This window comes from Blennius ocellaris (genome assembly GCF_963422515.1).
Source record: "Blennius ocellaris genome assembly, chromosome: 19".
Taxonomy (NCBI): Eukaryota; Metazoa; Chordata; class Actinopteri; order Blenniiformes; family Blenniidae; genus Blennius; species Blennius ocellaris.
In genome coordinates this window covers 7,713,700-7,729,504 of record NC_137668.1, presented here as the reverse complement: position 1 = coordinate 7,729,504, position 15,805 = coordinate 7,713,700, and positions in this window count along the sequence as shown.

Sequence of the window (15,805 nt, the reverse complement as noted above, 5' to 3'; positions counted from 1 at the left end):
TCATGCTCGGTCGGCTTGATGTGACTTATTGTGACAGCAGGGACCAGAGACACTGGAGGCGTGTTTAGAGTCGCCATTCCGAGGGTGTTTCGTGTTACTTCAGCCTGCAGCTGCTCTCCGTCCACCATTCCATCTCCTGAGGAAGTCAGCATCGAGCTGGTTCTCACACACACTTCCATCCGGAGCAGAGAAGAGTGAATTGCAGGTTCCTCCAGATCTCTGCTCCGTGTCTTCATCCCCATGGGTTGTTGTGCACCGTCAGAATCACTGTTGTCTCTCAAAAGATCCCAGAAAAGCTCAATTTACCAGAGAAGTCTGGTTTAACACTGAGGATTTCCATGACAGACTCCTCGTCCTCTGCAAGCATCTTTAATCCGGACAGAGACGACACGTTTGGTCTCGCCTGTTCAAAAATACAGCTGGAGTCTTACAAATACATCGAGAGAAATACACCAAATATATGTGTACTGTATATTGTATCTATAGCTTCTCTCTCCCACACATACAAGGGCCATAGTTATAGAAGGAAAAATCAATCACTAAAATGCATGAAAGTTTTTTTTGTTTGTTTGTTTTTTTTTGTCATTTTAAATATGAAACATGGCAGATGGATTCACACAAATCCTATCTTTTCCCCACAAACATTTCACATTGAGGTGAAATGTAGATACTTGTGATGTGTATTCGTTAAAGTAAGTATAACCTGACAGTGATAAATCACAACAATTGTACCATTTAAGACAAAATTGACAACGTAGAGAAACTGTCCTGAATAATTTCAAACTAATTCACAAATGTGAATGCATTTCATGAATTGAGCTTGAAGGAAGTTGTTAAACTATTCTGGCTTGAACATTCTCTTAATTACTGCGGGACTCAGAGTAACAACTACAGGTTTTGGAACATAAACATGGACATTCACCTCAAGGCGGAGAACCTCGAGAAAGTGCCCCTCGAGTCCCCCTTGTGGTGAGGAGGATAACTGCAGATCAAGAATCATCAACTGTGATTGGCCCAGAGAAGACCAGAAGACTAGAAGGACCACTCCTCAGGGATAAAATCCACTGGTGTGTTTAAATCTTCCTCTTTCTATGGGGAGAAGCACGGCCGGACCCTGTACGAACCACCTGCCAAATATTTTTTTGTTAATTAACACTTGTGTCAAATCCTAAGAGAACCATCTGGTACCTTGTAGCAACAGGAAGTGGAATTACAAGAGGCAGGTTATTCACAAAAAAGTGAAACAACAGAAGGTTGAGTACCACCTCGGATTTGTCGGTGTTTATTCAAAGTCTTCAGGTCTCCTTCAGGAACTCTCAGAATGAATCTTTTAGTTCCCACATATTTCCATAAGTGTCCTTCAGAGAGTTATCTCACCGGGATATCCATAATAACACGGTGAGAGCTGGAGAAAATGACAGAGGAGGAATACAGAGTTCACACCGTGAGACTGAACACCCTCCAAGGAAACAAACTCTGTCAACACTCCTGTTTTATCTTTTGGAAAATATCACCCAGAGAAGTTGGCGGAGGTTATCAGATTACCCATACTTCTTTAAAAAGTTGTGGAGTTGATCCGGAAGATATAAAGTCACAAATTACATAAAAATATACATGTTTTTAGACCTGATTTTGTGTCTCAAGATGCTCTATAGTCTGGACGTTAGCTCTGGACTGGCAATGCACATCATAGATATTGTGGATTCCGACTAATGGGAATTTTCTGGGGTCAGTTAATTCAAGATTCTCAAAGCTCTTAAGTAAACATCTGTTCCGTGGGATAGCTTAAGGAAAACTTCAGAAAAGCTGTGTTTGTGATTTTATAATAGCAATCAATTACTCGCAGAAAGCTGTGCCGTTACATTAATGTGTGACTCCCAACACATCACGGACAGACTTCAACACACGCGGTTCTCTTCGCTCATTAAACACTTCCAGTGGACAATCAGGAGAGACGGAGGCTGTTTGGGCTGATTGGGTTCAAACACGGCGGCTCGGCCTGATTGTGCTCCGCCGATGAGCAGAAGATCCAGAAAAACAAACTGGGCATACTTAATTAAATCTTGACTGTGGGAATTATCTCATGAAAGCCTCCGCTTTGAAGCACTTAAGACTTTCAACAGTCAAGAAACTGGCGGAAGGAAAAGCTGCTCGTTCAGCTGATGCCCAGAGCAGAGAACGCAGCAGCAGAGGTGGACAATGAAATTAAACCGCATCTATTTTCTTTATTCTGGTCCAGCGTGGCTGAGGACGACACACAAGATGTACGACCTCTGATCACATTAAAACTCACATTTTCACCAATTATGTGTCAACATATCTTTTGAGAGATTGTGGATGTCGAAAATGGTTTTATTTATTTGTAATTTTGGCAAGAACTGAGTTTGGAACATGCGTTTAATTAACATTTCACGTACAAAGAACGAAGCAGGAACTGCTCCAGAAGAATGAAGACGACAACAAATTGAAATCAACAAAAAATAAAGACACAAAACGAGAAAGAACAATGGATACTCAAAAAAACCTCTTAAAAACCCCATTTTTATTTAAAATCTACCAATAGACACAGCGCAGTGTTTTCTATTTCCAGTGTGTGAAAACAGAAAAAACCTTAATTTATTTTGTGCCACGTTGTAGAATAAAGGTGTATTATTTAACAACGTAATACAATTTCACCTCAATATGCAATAACACCACATTTTGTAATAACCTGACATTTTGTAATAAATCCAATTTTTTAACACTTTCAAATGGATTGAAGATTATTATTGCAAAATACAGCACCATTACATCATGAGGTGAACATTTATTACATTATTGTATAGCACACCAGTATGACAAGGTCATTTCTGTAAAAGGCTTCTGTAATCCAGTTGGAAAGTATACGGCTGCGTGCCATCTGCCTCAGTGTATGTTTGGCATGTTAATGGCATGTTTATTGACGATGTGACGCAGTGGAAGCATAAACAAGCACAACACAAGTGGACTTAATACTGATCCTTGTGGTACACCGCCTAATGTATTGTTATTGACAAAACAATACCCAGCTGAACGTTGCAACCTGGTGATAAACTGCATCATGTCAACCATTTAAAAAGGAGTTTACAGCTAATGAACATAAAAAACACACAGTAATGTACCACATATGCTGATTATTCCATTGTAGGAATAAAAGGGGAATAGAGTTTGGTGTTACGACTAAAATGTAACTCATAGCAAAGCACAGACTTTTTATGATCAGAAACGTCTTCCGAGTGTTGGCACAGGTACCCGTGGCGTGTGTGTGCCCCCCCCCTCCCCTCCCTCCCTCCCATGCTAACGCTATTCCTTCTTTCACCGATCCGAAACACAAACACAATCATTAAGCCTGCAGATGACAGCACAGCGGTGGGACGGATCACTAACAGAGACGTGTTGACCAAACTCACAGTTGGTGGGGAGGTGAGGTGGGGGGGGGGGGGTGCTCCCAAAAAAAGACAAACCTGTCAAGTTCTGAGCGTCTCCGCAATCAGGGCAAACAAACAGAGCAGCGCCGGGGGTATGAACCGGTACACGTGTGCAGCCACGTTTTCAGATTAGAAATGAAGTCGCAGTCTTCTTCAGAGTCCCCGAGTTTTGTGTCGATAACATTCCGCGCCTCGTCGTGACGAGAACGAGTTGTGATTTCCTCCGAGGAGCCATCAGTGTGTGGCACAGCTTTCCTACCGGCAAGAGAAGATGAAAGACGACGACGTTTGAATTCTCAATCATTCCCATAAACGGGTTTAGAAATTGTCATAGTAGGAAGGGGGGGGGGGGTATAACTTTATTACAACCGCGGTTCCAAACACATGCGGATATTGTGTTCAATGTAAATAAAAAGACAGCTTCACTTTGCAGATCTTATCGACTGAGATTTGACTATTAATAGAACATGGAACATGATATCCCATGCTGAAACTGGGATGTTTTACCATTTCATGGAGAATATGAGCACATTTTGAGGGCAGCAACATCCCTCAAAAAAGTTGGAAGAGGGGGAAACAAAATGACAGAAAACAACCAGAGGAACATGAAGGAGGATTTCAGAGAAGCACAGCCTCTCGGAAAATCACCAAAATAACTGCAGGAAACGTTCCTCAATGTGAAATTGCAAAGGCCTTAAAGATGTCAAATCATCCGCGTAAATATACTATTCAAAGAATCTGAATAATACAAAAACATGAAACTGTGAGTGGTCCTCATGTGGGTGTGCATTAACCGATATGAGTCTCTCCTTAACGTCACTGCATGGACTCAGGAAGACTTGATTTAATCTGACAGCCCTGGATGAGCTCTATGGAAACTAGATGGAAACATTTGAAGGGCTCGAGTGGATTCCTGGGTTTATTGGTCCAGATGGTGCAGTGGTCTGACGACCGTTTCACATACGTTTTTGTTTGATCGTCCACATTTTAGGAGCCTGAAAATATATATTTTTTTTTTTTTTGTCTTTCTTTTAACACAGATCCCACAGTGGGGAAAGTGTAAAATGCTGGCTGGGCTTTGAAGTGTGGACATCTGTAGAAAAAAAATTTCTTTTGTTTTTGAGAACGTCGGGGATAAAAGAGGTTGTTTGTGTTCACACGGCCTGAGACTTGGCGGTTTAGGTGATTTTAAGTAGCAGGAGATGTTTTGATTACTGATCAGACTTGGACAGTTGAAACCAAAGGAGACAAAACAGACGGTCTGTCGTTACACCTTGAGCGACGGCAATGCGTTCGAGTTGAAGGAGTAGTGGAATTACTTCATTAGTCACTGGGGGGGTAAAACCTTGTGTGTGGGTCAGTTTAATTAATTATTCACTCATTAGGTTCAGCCGAAGTTACATCAGTTAGTGCGGCGATCGGAAATCTTTATGACTCAAAGGATTTTTTTGGCCATTTCTCAAATTAAAACTGAAAAAAATGCTTCATCTTTCAATAAATAGTTTGATATGAGGAAATCAACATTGCATCAACTTAAATATTCTTCTTGTCTGATGTTTTATCACTGCAGCATGAACTTTCCTATTAATTTTACCCGAAAGCCAAACATCCCCAGCTATTTGTGAGTATTGTACTTGGGTAGAACAGACTATAATACTGCACAAAACATTTTCATATAATCAACCACAATTTGAAAAAAAGTCATATATTTGAATAAAACATACTTCCTGAGATGACATTCCAATAGAACAAAATAGAATATATTGCATCAGTACACTTAAATTAAAAAGAATAAAATAGTCTGCCATTGATGGTAAATGTCAATTTGTAAATGGTTTAAGGTTTTCTAACACTTTTTTTTCTTCCTTTTAAAACATAGAAATGTGTCTGGAGGCTTCTATTAAGTTAGGAACATAAAACGTAGAAAATCTTGACAATCATCCAGCTTAAACTGACGGTTGACTGATGACCTCATGATCATTTCTCACTTGTAAACACTCGGATCTTCCCTCTCCTGTGTTTCTCCTCTGTCCGCACCAATTCACCAGCAGCTCGCTTTACACGTTTTGCTGCGGTGACAATAAAGCTAAAGCGAACAGAAAAGGTCTCCGGCAAGAACAAAGAAACGCGAGACCTCTCCTCCCCGAGCCGGGTTCGTCTGTCTCCAGTCCCCATGGTGATGCGCGGGAGCACTTAACCTGCCAGCGGGGGGGTTCAGCAGGGCTTCCGCCCAAACACAGGGTCTGTCACGAGAGGGGGGTCCGCGGGGACGCCCAACAAAAGGCCACGGGCACGCAAGGCCAGGCACAATCTGTCCACCTCTGCACTTACAGCAGCCGACAGCAGTGACAGGCGGCGAGAGTCGGAGCTGCGCGCACGGAAGCATCCGGACACTTCGACACTTTCTCCAACCCCCCCCCCCCCCCCCCCCCCCCCCCCCCTCCACTGTCTCAGGCACGTGGCTGAAATGAGTGGGTGGCACTGGGCAATAACATTAAAGGGTGTACTTGACAACTATTTCAAGTGAAAATGGAACAATTCCTCTGCGTTTTGGATGCACATTGTGAGAAGAATGGCTCATAAAAGCACCGCCTCTGTGGTAACGGTGAAAACTCAATGTTTGTGAAACGCGCACTACAGTCTTAGCATATCTATAGTATATATATATATATTCATGTACGATAATCAGTGCGATGTCTGATGTTCACTCCTCCCAAAAAAAAGTGTGGGTTTATGACGTCATCATCTGGATCACTTGTGGAGACACATTATGTTTCTTACAAACGGATTCACCGCTGGTTTTATTGCCACACCCACTAGTGGTTCAACGGGAAAACTACATTGTTTTCAAAACGCTGCTGTCTAAATGCAAAACGTCCCTCAGTTTGAGTGCATCGGAGAAAGACTGTGTAAGAGGACATTTATTTGAACACTTTAGTCCAGTTTTGTAAATATCTGCTGCGAATGTCTTGATGGAAACAAACCACTGCACACCTGCAGACTACTAAGTGGTGATAATGTATCGGTGGATTGTTCTACATTCGAGAAAAAATTCAGTGAGGAAATTAGAGCCTGAAACTAAATGTAGAATGTGGTGTTTTTTGGGGGGGGGGGTTTTTCCTCAGGATGAGAAGACCGAGGAAAGCGCGCATGCCTGAGGTGATGATGGGAGCCGTGAGACCGACTGTCCTAGAAACACTTTAATCGCCATGTGAAGGACTACTTTAATGGAAAGCACATAATTGTTCTCTTTCCAGCACAGCTTTTGTAAACACGCTTCACACGCCGGACAAAAACAAACCTTGGCTCGAGGTCATGAAGCCTTGGAATTGTGCTTCGCGTGGCGAGTCGGCGGGGGCGATCAGATCAGGTGAGGCGGGATTGTGTTCTAACAATGTGCTCTCACCAGCTCAGCCTCGCCGAACGCTCCGACGGATCGAGCCGTTCCTCTGAGAGCCGCAGTGGCAGACGGCTGAAGACAAGAGCGCTTCTCTGAGAAAAAGGCTGAGATAGGCAAGCGCTGCCGCCCCGCGGGGGGTGGGGGGGGGGGGGGGGGGGGGGACGGCGGCTCCTCCGTCACTCAGGACGACAATGAGGATCATGTCCAGAGGACAGAAATAGAAATTAGAACAAAAGCAAATGAAGGCAGGGAACAGAGAGCCATTTGAGGACGGTGAGGACACAAGACGGACTCAGAAATCACTGATTCCAGTCCTGTCCCCGGGATCTGTGTCTGGAATGCAATTACAAAGCAACACTTTTCATGTCGGCCATCAGAAACTACTTTTTATTTCTGTTCAAGCGTTTTTAAGAGGATTTCGGGACTCTTTGCGTTTGTGTCACGACCATCATTTTCTCTCTCGCACACTTTTTGGGGTTTTTCTTTCCTTCTCAGCGTTTGTCTCCGTCTCTTTCCGTCTCAGCATTAATGTCCATCTCGGCGTTTCTCTCCATTTCTTTGATTCTGTCTGTCCGTCTTTCTCCCGTCTCTTTTTTCGGTCAGTCGCTCTCTGTCTCCGTGTTTCAAGCCATCACTTTCACTGTCTCAGCGTTAATGTCCGTCTCAGTTTCTGTCTCGATCTCAGCAGCTATCCATTTGTGTACGTCTTTTCATCTCAGTATATCTTTATCTCCGTTTTAGCATTTCAGTTCATCTCTCTCAATCTAACGGCTTCTGTCAGTCTCTTTCCATTGCAGTGTTTCCATCAGCCTCTCTGCCTCAGCTGTTTAATCCATCCCTCTGTCTATGTCATGATTACTGTCCTTCTGAATGTTTCTGTCTGCCCGTGTCCGTCTCCGTGTCTCTCCGTCTCTTTCCATCTCAGCATTTGTCATTTCTTTCTGTCCCCGTCTTTGTCTCACTGTGCTGCTGTTGCTATGAAGGCAGAAGCAAAATAAAGAGGCCCACACTCAAGCGCTGCTATAAGTTTTGTAGGAATAATGCGCACCATAACTTCCTTTAATGGGAGTTGACAACAATAAATTGGAGCACTTAAATCAAGAGTTCAAGAGGTCAATGACCTTTAATATGATTTACCCTGAATAATTGGCTCATATGCAAAACTGTGTCTCCTCCAGCACATTCACTCCCTCCTTTCATCCCCTCGGGCGACTGCAGCTTTTAATTGATGGAAAAAAAGCATTTATTATTTTTGTTTGCAAATAAAAGGGATGAGTAACAACAGATAATTAGACACTCGGTCCATGAAAATTGTGTGACTAAGTATCATATGATGCAAAGTGCTGTATTAATAACAGCACTTTGGGTGTTTTATGAATGAAAAACATCGTAATTAAAGAAAGCCAGTACAGTAGAACACATCAAACTCATCACAAACTCTGAAATGTCTATATCAGAGCCGTCAGTGCCGGGGCGACCACATCATAACAAGCATTTATGAAACATCACATACATTTTTCATACATTTTGTGAAGAAAGGCTCATGTGCTTTGTGGTGACTGACACTGCTGTGAATATAACAAAAGAGATATGAGAGAAGAACCAATACAAAGACATGTAAATAAGCTGCATCATCATGACCATCATCATCATTCATTCACCAGATACAAATAATCCATCAATATATGTCTCCGTGGTTTAGTTTGTATACATTTATCCCTCAATACTCATATTCAAAAGTCTACTTACCTACCTACCTACCCATCGTTGTTTAAATAAAGTATATGAATATAAAAGTCAGTATTTTGTGGTTATTGTGCAGTTGTATTTCACAGCTCCATCATCAGTGTAGAAGTCAAACCTTGCTCTGCTGACCTGGAAAATTAAAACAGAAATATTCACAGAGGTATTGTGATTTTGATCTTGATCTTTTTATTCCCACTTTATAGCAATTCCACACGCAGGTCATCCCACACAAAGATTTGTGGAGTAACTACCAGCTCTGAGGGCTGTAAATAACCCAGGCAATTAAACAAGTCACTCATAAATGTCCGCATTCATTTGGATGATTTAAAAGGTGCAGTAAATTTTCTGAGGATGTGTTTGACCCTGATCACCATTCTGAGGACTGTAATGCCAACAATATAATCTAATGTGGAAATGAGAGATGATGAAACATAAAGCAATATTATAGAAACTATCTGTACAAATATATTCCAAAAATGAGATAATATGAGATGACAATGCTGCTATAATAGGTTTATGGTATGATTAATATACATATATAAAATATATATATATATATATATATAATATTTGGCAAAATTGAAATACAATTAGCTAAAAATTAATTAGATAAACAAATATAGAAAATAATACTGATAACTAAACATTGATTTTATGAACATAAAATTATAATTTGAAAAAATTAATCACGACATGACCACTCCAAAAAAAGATAAAAACAAAATCCAAGAAAAATAATCATCAAATCTATAAAATCGGAAAATGTAAATCCACAACGCAAAATAATGTTTTGCATTACCAATTATTTGAAAAGTGTAATTTGAAAACAATGCACAGAAGTAAAGGGAAATCATTGTTACTAAATCTGTAGATGCAGTATAGAATGAAGCAGGTGTGACAAAGAAAATTTTAAATACATCTATGTCGATATTGATACAATAAATACAATCCATAAAGACAACACTACATTTGCAGCCTTAATTGGACATTTTCAGGAGTTTGTGTGAAACAAAGTTCAGAAAACCAAAGTTAATGCCAGTTTTTGTTTTCATCCATGAGCATGTGAGGAACACAATTCTTTTCAGACTAAGACCTTCTGATATTCATCCAGACACTCCCGCATTAACCTTTTCTTTAAGTGAGGTGAAAAAAGCAGAAAAAAGATTAAACTTGAACATTTCCATCACAGCATCTTGTCACTGCCAATATGTGACGACATCCATCAATTATTCAAAGCAGCGTGTAAAAAAATTCAAGCTCATACAAAGATCATTAACTCAGAAAACCATCAAAAGTCGCATTTGAAAGGCGACCAGTGCTTTAAATTCTCGATAAAAGCCGTATGATGATCAGGCTGTGTGCACTGAAGCTGTAGGAAATGCAAATGAAATGTTTCTACTTTCATTACTTAATTGAGTGTTTTAGTCAATAGGTTGTTGATTTAGGCTTTTTCTTTTTTTTTTCTTTTTTTTAATCAGAAGCCATTTCTGCTGAAACTGCACAGGAAACGTGCGGGTAAGAACTTAAACAAGTTTAATCAAACTACATTTGAGCCAGAAAGTTACAATAGGTTCAACTGAAGCATGGCTAATGCTTGTAACAGCTGCTGGGGATACATGCTAATGTTGCATCTTTCATGCAGCTTTCTAGGAGAACGTGGTTATTGTGGGATTACAGAGCCCCTCCTCCTCATGTAAACAGGAGTTGAGTGTTATAACAACCCTTAAAAACAGTAGCTAAAGAATAGAATGACAACTCCAAGAAGCAGTGACAAAAGAGGTGAGCCAAAGTGCCATCAGGCAAATAACCGGAAACAAGCTCTTTGAAAAAAAGTAATTTGCTTTATTTATTTCTGCCAAGTAGATCATAGAAGTCTCGCGCACTACTGTCTGTGTGCACGATTGTGTGTGAAACACCACTTCAAAAATCAAGAACAACAGCAGCGCCAATCTCATCCAGAGAAAGTAAAAAAAAAAAAAAAAAAACTAGCACTCACCATCACTTGTACATTAAATCCATCCTGCTGTAAAATGCTGCACAAAACCTTTGATAGCCTGAGTTCGCTCATCCATTTCTGGTGTCGGTCTTCCTCAACTTACAATTTCCATTTCTTCTGCAAACGGGCGCTTTGAAAAAGGCCCTGAGGCAGGTCAGCTATCGTAGCATCCGATCTTGCTGTTAAATTAACCGCCATCACTCCAGAATAGCCGATAATAATTCAATGACGGCACGACGCGCGAGGGCCTTCCATCAATAACACAGCAACATTTGATTGGCTGATGATACCGTCACTCAACATTTGAACCACCAGGCAGCGTTCAGCTTCCATCAGAGGCTAGCAATGCTTTCCTCTGCTTGCCCCAGCAGAGGAAAGGAGTTGTGATGCGTTTAGAGAACATAGGAGATTCACAGAAGATGCTATTTTGCGATTTTTCCTTTAGCTGTTTTTTTTTATTTTTTATTTTTTATTAAGGGACCTTATTATTACAAGATTATTTCTGTTGTGGAGCTCATATTTTATGACCCATCATCATCACAGTTTCAGCTAGATCTAGATATGTGGGGGGAAAAAAATCTTTTACATGTTTGATTTTTTATTTCTCTTCAAACCACATTTAACAGATGTGGCCTATAGTCCAGAAAATACGGTAATTTGAGATCGTATAATAGAAAAGTTGTGTGCGATTAAAACCCCGCGCCGCCCAAATAAATTGAAAAGAGCCTCTTAAGATTGTCCGAGGATTGAAGGTTGATGGTCTCTGACGCTCTCCGGCCCCGGCGCCGTATTAAAGCGCCTCACCGTGGGCTGTATTAGAGTCTCCACAGGTTTCCACACAGACTCGGCAGGGAGCTGAAAATCACAGGCCTGAAACCGAAGCTTGTCCAGTGAAGGTCGCCGAGCGCTCAGTCTGCTCGGCGGGTAGGATTGTTGAATAGATGAATCACAAGTGGACACAGCAAACTTCTTTTATTTAGAGATTTCCTTTCTTCCTTGGAGAGTCAAGGTGGAACTTCTGTCACATTAAAACAATGGAGGAAACCCAGCGGGGAGCTCAGACCGAGAGCTTGAAAGAGATACAAAGTTAGAACAGAGTTGACTTTTTGGATCCAGCCGAGTACTGACTGATCTCAATCTCTTACACATCCTCCTTTAAAAATTGGCCAATAAGTTTTTTTAATGGTCTATAGAGATCGCCTAACTCCACAATTCAACCCTAAGACACCCAAATTTAAAAGCTCTAATCACAGAAGCTTACAGTCGTTTAGCTAAAACCTACATGTGAAATCACAGGATGGAACAGCATATTTTAACTTCGTTTACTCTTCATCTCATACATTTGTGGGATGAGCAGTAGATTCCAGTAGAATATTTTACACACAACAAATGTGCCCATTCTTCTTTTCTAAATGGCTGTTATTTACTGTTGACTGGTTATTAATGTGTGCTATCTTCATATTTAGCCCTCCTGTTCATCCCACAAATGGATATGACTTACCAGTGATTCTCCATTGATAATGGTAATAAACAATTAACCAAACACACATTTACAGTGTGCAGTCTCAATACTGATTGAATGTCATTTGAAATGTTAAAGGTATGATTTTGTGACAACTGATCAAATGTATTCAAGCAGTTTTTATTGGGAGAACTGATGTTGAGGTGAAGACATGTCTGACTGTAACATCACAGAACCTAAGATACCATACCAAGTTTGGTAAACATATTTCACATCGATCAAAAGGCTGACGTATGGAATACATTGAGGTGGTTAAGGTTAGTATCGTAAACATACCTTTTTCAAGTTTCATAATCCGTCTGAGTAACTAGGTAGAACACGGTGCATCCTGAGACAAGGCTTCTGGAATCCCACCATAGAAATGTGAAGAATTATGTCGTACTTACGAAATATTAGGACTTAATTGTCTGGTTTGAATTTACATTCCACATTCCTAAGATCAGTTTCTGCATACGGGGTTTGATTTCAAGATATTTAGGAAAGAGAGTTAAAAAGACACCAGTGAAACTTTAAATCAGTGGCAATATGTCCAGTGAATAAGCTGCTTCCTGCTCTTCAAGCTCCTATTGTGCTTTACATGATAATCTCATTACGATGGATATTAATGTTCTCCCTGTGGACCACGAACAGTTTGATGGTGCAACGGATAAACATGAAGTCCGAGTGGCTCCACGTGAAATGTGGCCGTCATTAAAAAGGAAAAGAAAGCACGAGTGCACACTAGCTGCTGCTTGTCACCTTAATAATTGCAGGACAGTGACAATGGTGGGGCCATAGGGGGGGGGTGAGTTCGCCAGCAGTCCCCAATCTCAGTGGCTGGTTATTAAAGAAGCCCAGTGGAGCTCGTTAGGCTGTGAGGGGAAAACGCAGTAAATAAGGTTAATTGGCCGATCTGTCAGAGCCAGGAAGATGCTCACGCTGACATCTAACAACCGGAACATGATTTCACCCCTTTGCCCCCCCGCCCACCCCAACCCCCTCACCACACTCCTGTTCCTATTCATTAGCATTAGCCGTAGCGTTGGAGATGGTAGCTAAGGTGTGCTGGAACAGCAGGTTATGACTGATCGTCCTGAGAGTTTACAGCCTTTTCTAGCCTCACACCGATGATCTGAAAGGGTGAGTTAGCATGACATGAACCCCCCCTCCCACCCCACCCCCACCGCAATCTGCACTGGAACACGTAATGTTCGTGTCTTGTGGCTGGCTGAAGCTAAACCTGTATGAGACAGCATACAACGGGAAAAAAAAACTGAGGTTTCCATGCAGATTGCTCAATGGTTACACTGACCAGAGCTTTCAGAATCATCCAATAAAGTCAGTAAAAACTGTGACCTGATGATAGTTTAAGGAACGCTATTCAACTCATAAGGGAGACAGCGTCTGTCAAATATATATACACTTAATGTGTTTGTGATTTTATGTCACGTCGCATGCTGTAAATTGCATAATGGCTAAATTCTGACAATGCGACATATTTTGCTGACTTGATTACTGGGCTTGTATTTGAGACCGGTTTCAAGACCATATTTCCATGGTCATGACACCATCCTGTCCCCTGAAAGTCTTGGTCTTGACTTCAACACTATCACTTACATGTAATATAGAAAATCTGTCTAAAACATTCACTGGCTGCTTTTTTTAAATTTACATCATTCTTTTGCCCAAGCTGTATTTGGCTAGATTATGCTACTGCTACTTGCTTTACTCACTTGATTTGTGCTTGTTTACTGAATACCAATATGCTCATGATACCCGATGCCTTAACTCAATTACAAGTAACATGTAACACAAGTAACAACTCAATTATTGGTAACATGGTTTGTCAAGTTAAATTGAGCTAATGCTACTTGTTGAAGTCAATTACGGACAGTATGTGCTGCTGTGATAAAGTAAGCTAATGCTGCCTGTTTTATTCACTTAATTACTTGTAGCATGTTGTATTTGACTAAATGAGGTTGATGCTACAGGGAGGTTTAATTACTATTCAACTCCTGAACATATAAAACACCATGTATGCTTAAATTATGCTGACGTTGCATGTTTCAGTCAATTCAGTGGCACAATGCTGTATACATCTAAATGAGGCCAAGGCTACTTTCTGCATTCATTTATTTTCTGCACGTTTAAAGTTTGTTTCTGGATTATGCCAAAGCGACACATGACGCTTAATATCGGCATGTTTTAGCTAGTGGGCTGAATTCTGACATCACTACATAATCTCAATTTACTCGATTATTCATATCAAGCTGAATTGGGCTGATTAATTGCTTGTAGATTGATATATTTGGCTAAATAAGGCTCATGCTACCTGGTTTAGATTTTTCTTTTTAATTCAGGGGGATCACAAAATAAAGGCTTGAACCCATCAATTCACCGATGCTAACTCTACCTGCTTCTCTTGATTGACTTCTGCTCATATACGGTTCCTCATTGGATCATAGTTTCAAACAGTGGGACTGCTCAGTATGGTAGCTTCACACTTTTAACTAAATTAGGCTAATGATACTATGTAATGCACTCATATCCAACAAATACTATCTATTTAGGTTACTTACTTGCCATGAGCTCAGCTAAGTTTTGCTAATGCTATCTGATTCACTCTATCACTTGTACAATACTGAAAAAGGCTAAAGCTTTTTGGCCATCTTGAACAAACGTGCAGAAAGCTACAGCAAATTAAAGACTTAAACCTGGTGCAGTGTGATCGACGATGCTTTGCAGATACTGGTGACAGGGGAAAAAGTGGGTGGGGACTTGAGAAAGAAGATAAGGTGTTCTGGAGGTTTTCTAATCATGTTTTTGACTTTAGAGGGATATAAACTCCTCCGTTACCCCACATTTGTCACTTCTGAATACATACGAACCTCTTTACCTTCTTCAATATGCTAAAAGAAGTCCAATATAATTCGAAGGGTAACAGCACTTGAAAGGAGTCGCCTCGGTGTTAATGAGACCGATATGACAATTACTCTGAAGGGTAACTCATTAGTTCTGAGTGGAGAAAAAAAAAAAAAAGAGAGAGAGCGGGAACAAGATAGCGGTGAGCCCAACGTTTCAATATGCCGCACATCGGCGCACTCGGCTCTCTGTCTTCAACCTGCTCCCTTTTGTTTTGTTTCGGCACTCCCCATTGTGCAGGACTCTATTGTGACAGCCCCCGGGTTTCAAAGTGCTCATCAGCCATCACAGTTTCCAGCACCCCCACCCCCGCTCCCCCATTAATGACGACAGACAGTTAATTAAGGGGCCGTGTCTCGGGGGAAATGTATCCATCATGGCGTTAGCACAGCCAATGGTGGCCGGGGAAGGTTTTCCGCGGCTCGTACGTCTTGATTAGCTGCATATTGCTGCAGTAAGATGGTGAAAAAAAAAGAAAAGAAAAATCATCTACCACGGATCATTGCTGATAGTCATTTTTTTTTTTTTTTTTTTACCCCTTTTTTCCATAAAGTGATGGGAGCTGAAAATCAATAGTTTCATTAAGTGTTGACAGCTGACGCTTTAACCCGGGCCTTTCTGTCTTCTTCGCTTACTTTCATGAACAAATGAAAATAAAAAAAAAATACAGCAAGAAATAAGTGATTTCATTTTTCTGGTTAGAAAAATATAAATATATTAAAAAAAGAGTAATAAAAAAAAGAACAATCTGAGCTGAAAGTCCTCGGTGTCCTTGAGCAACACATTCAGTTCAC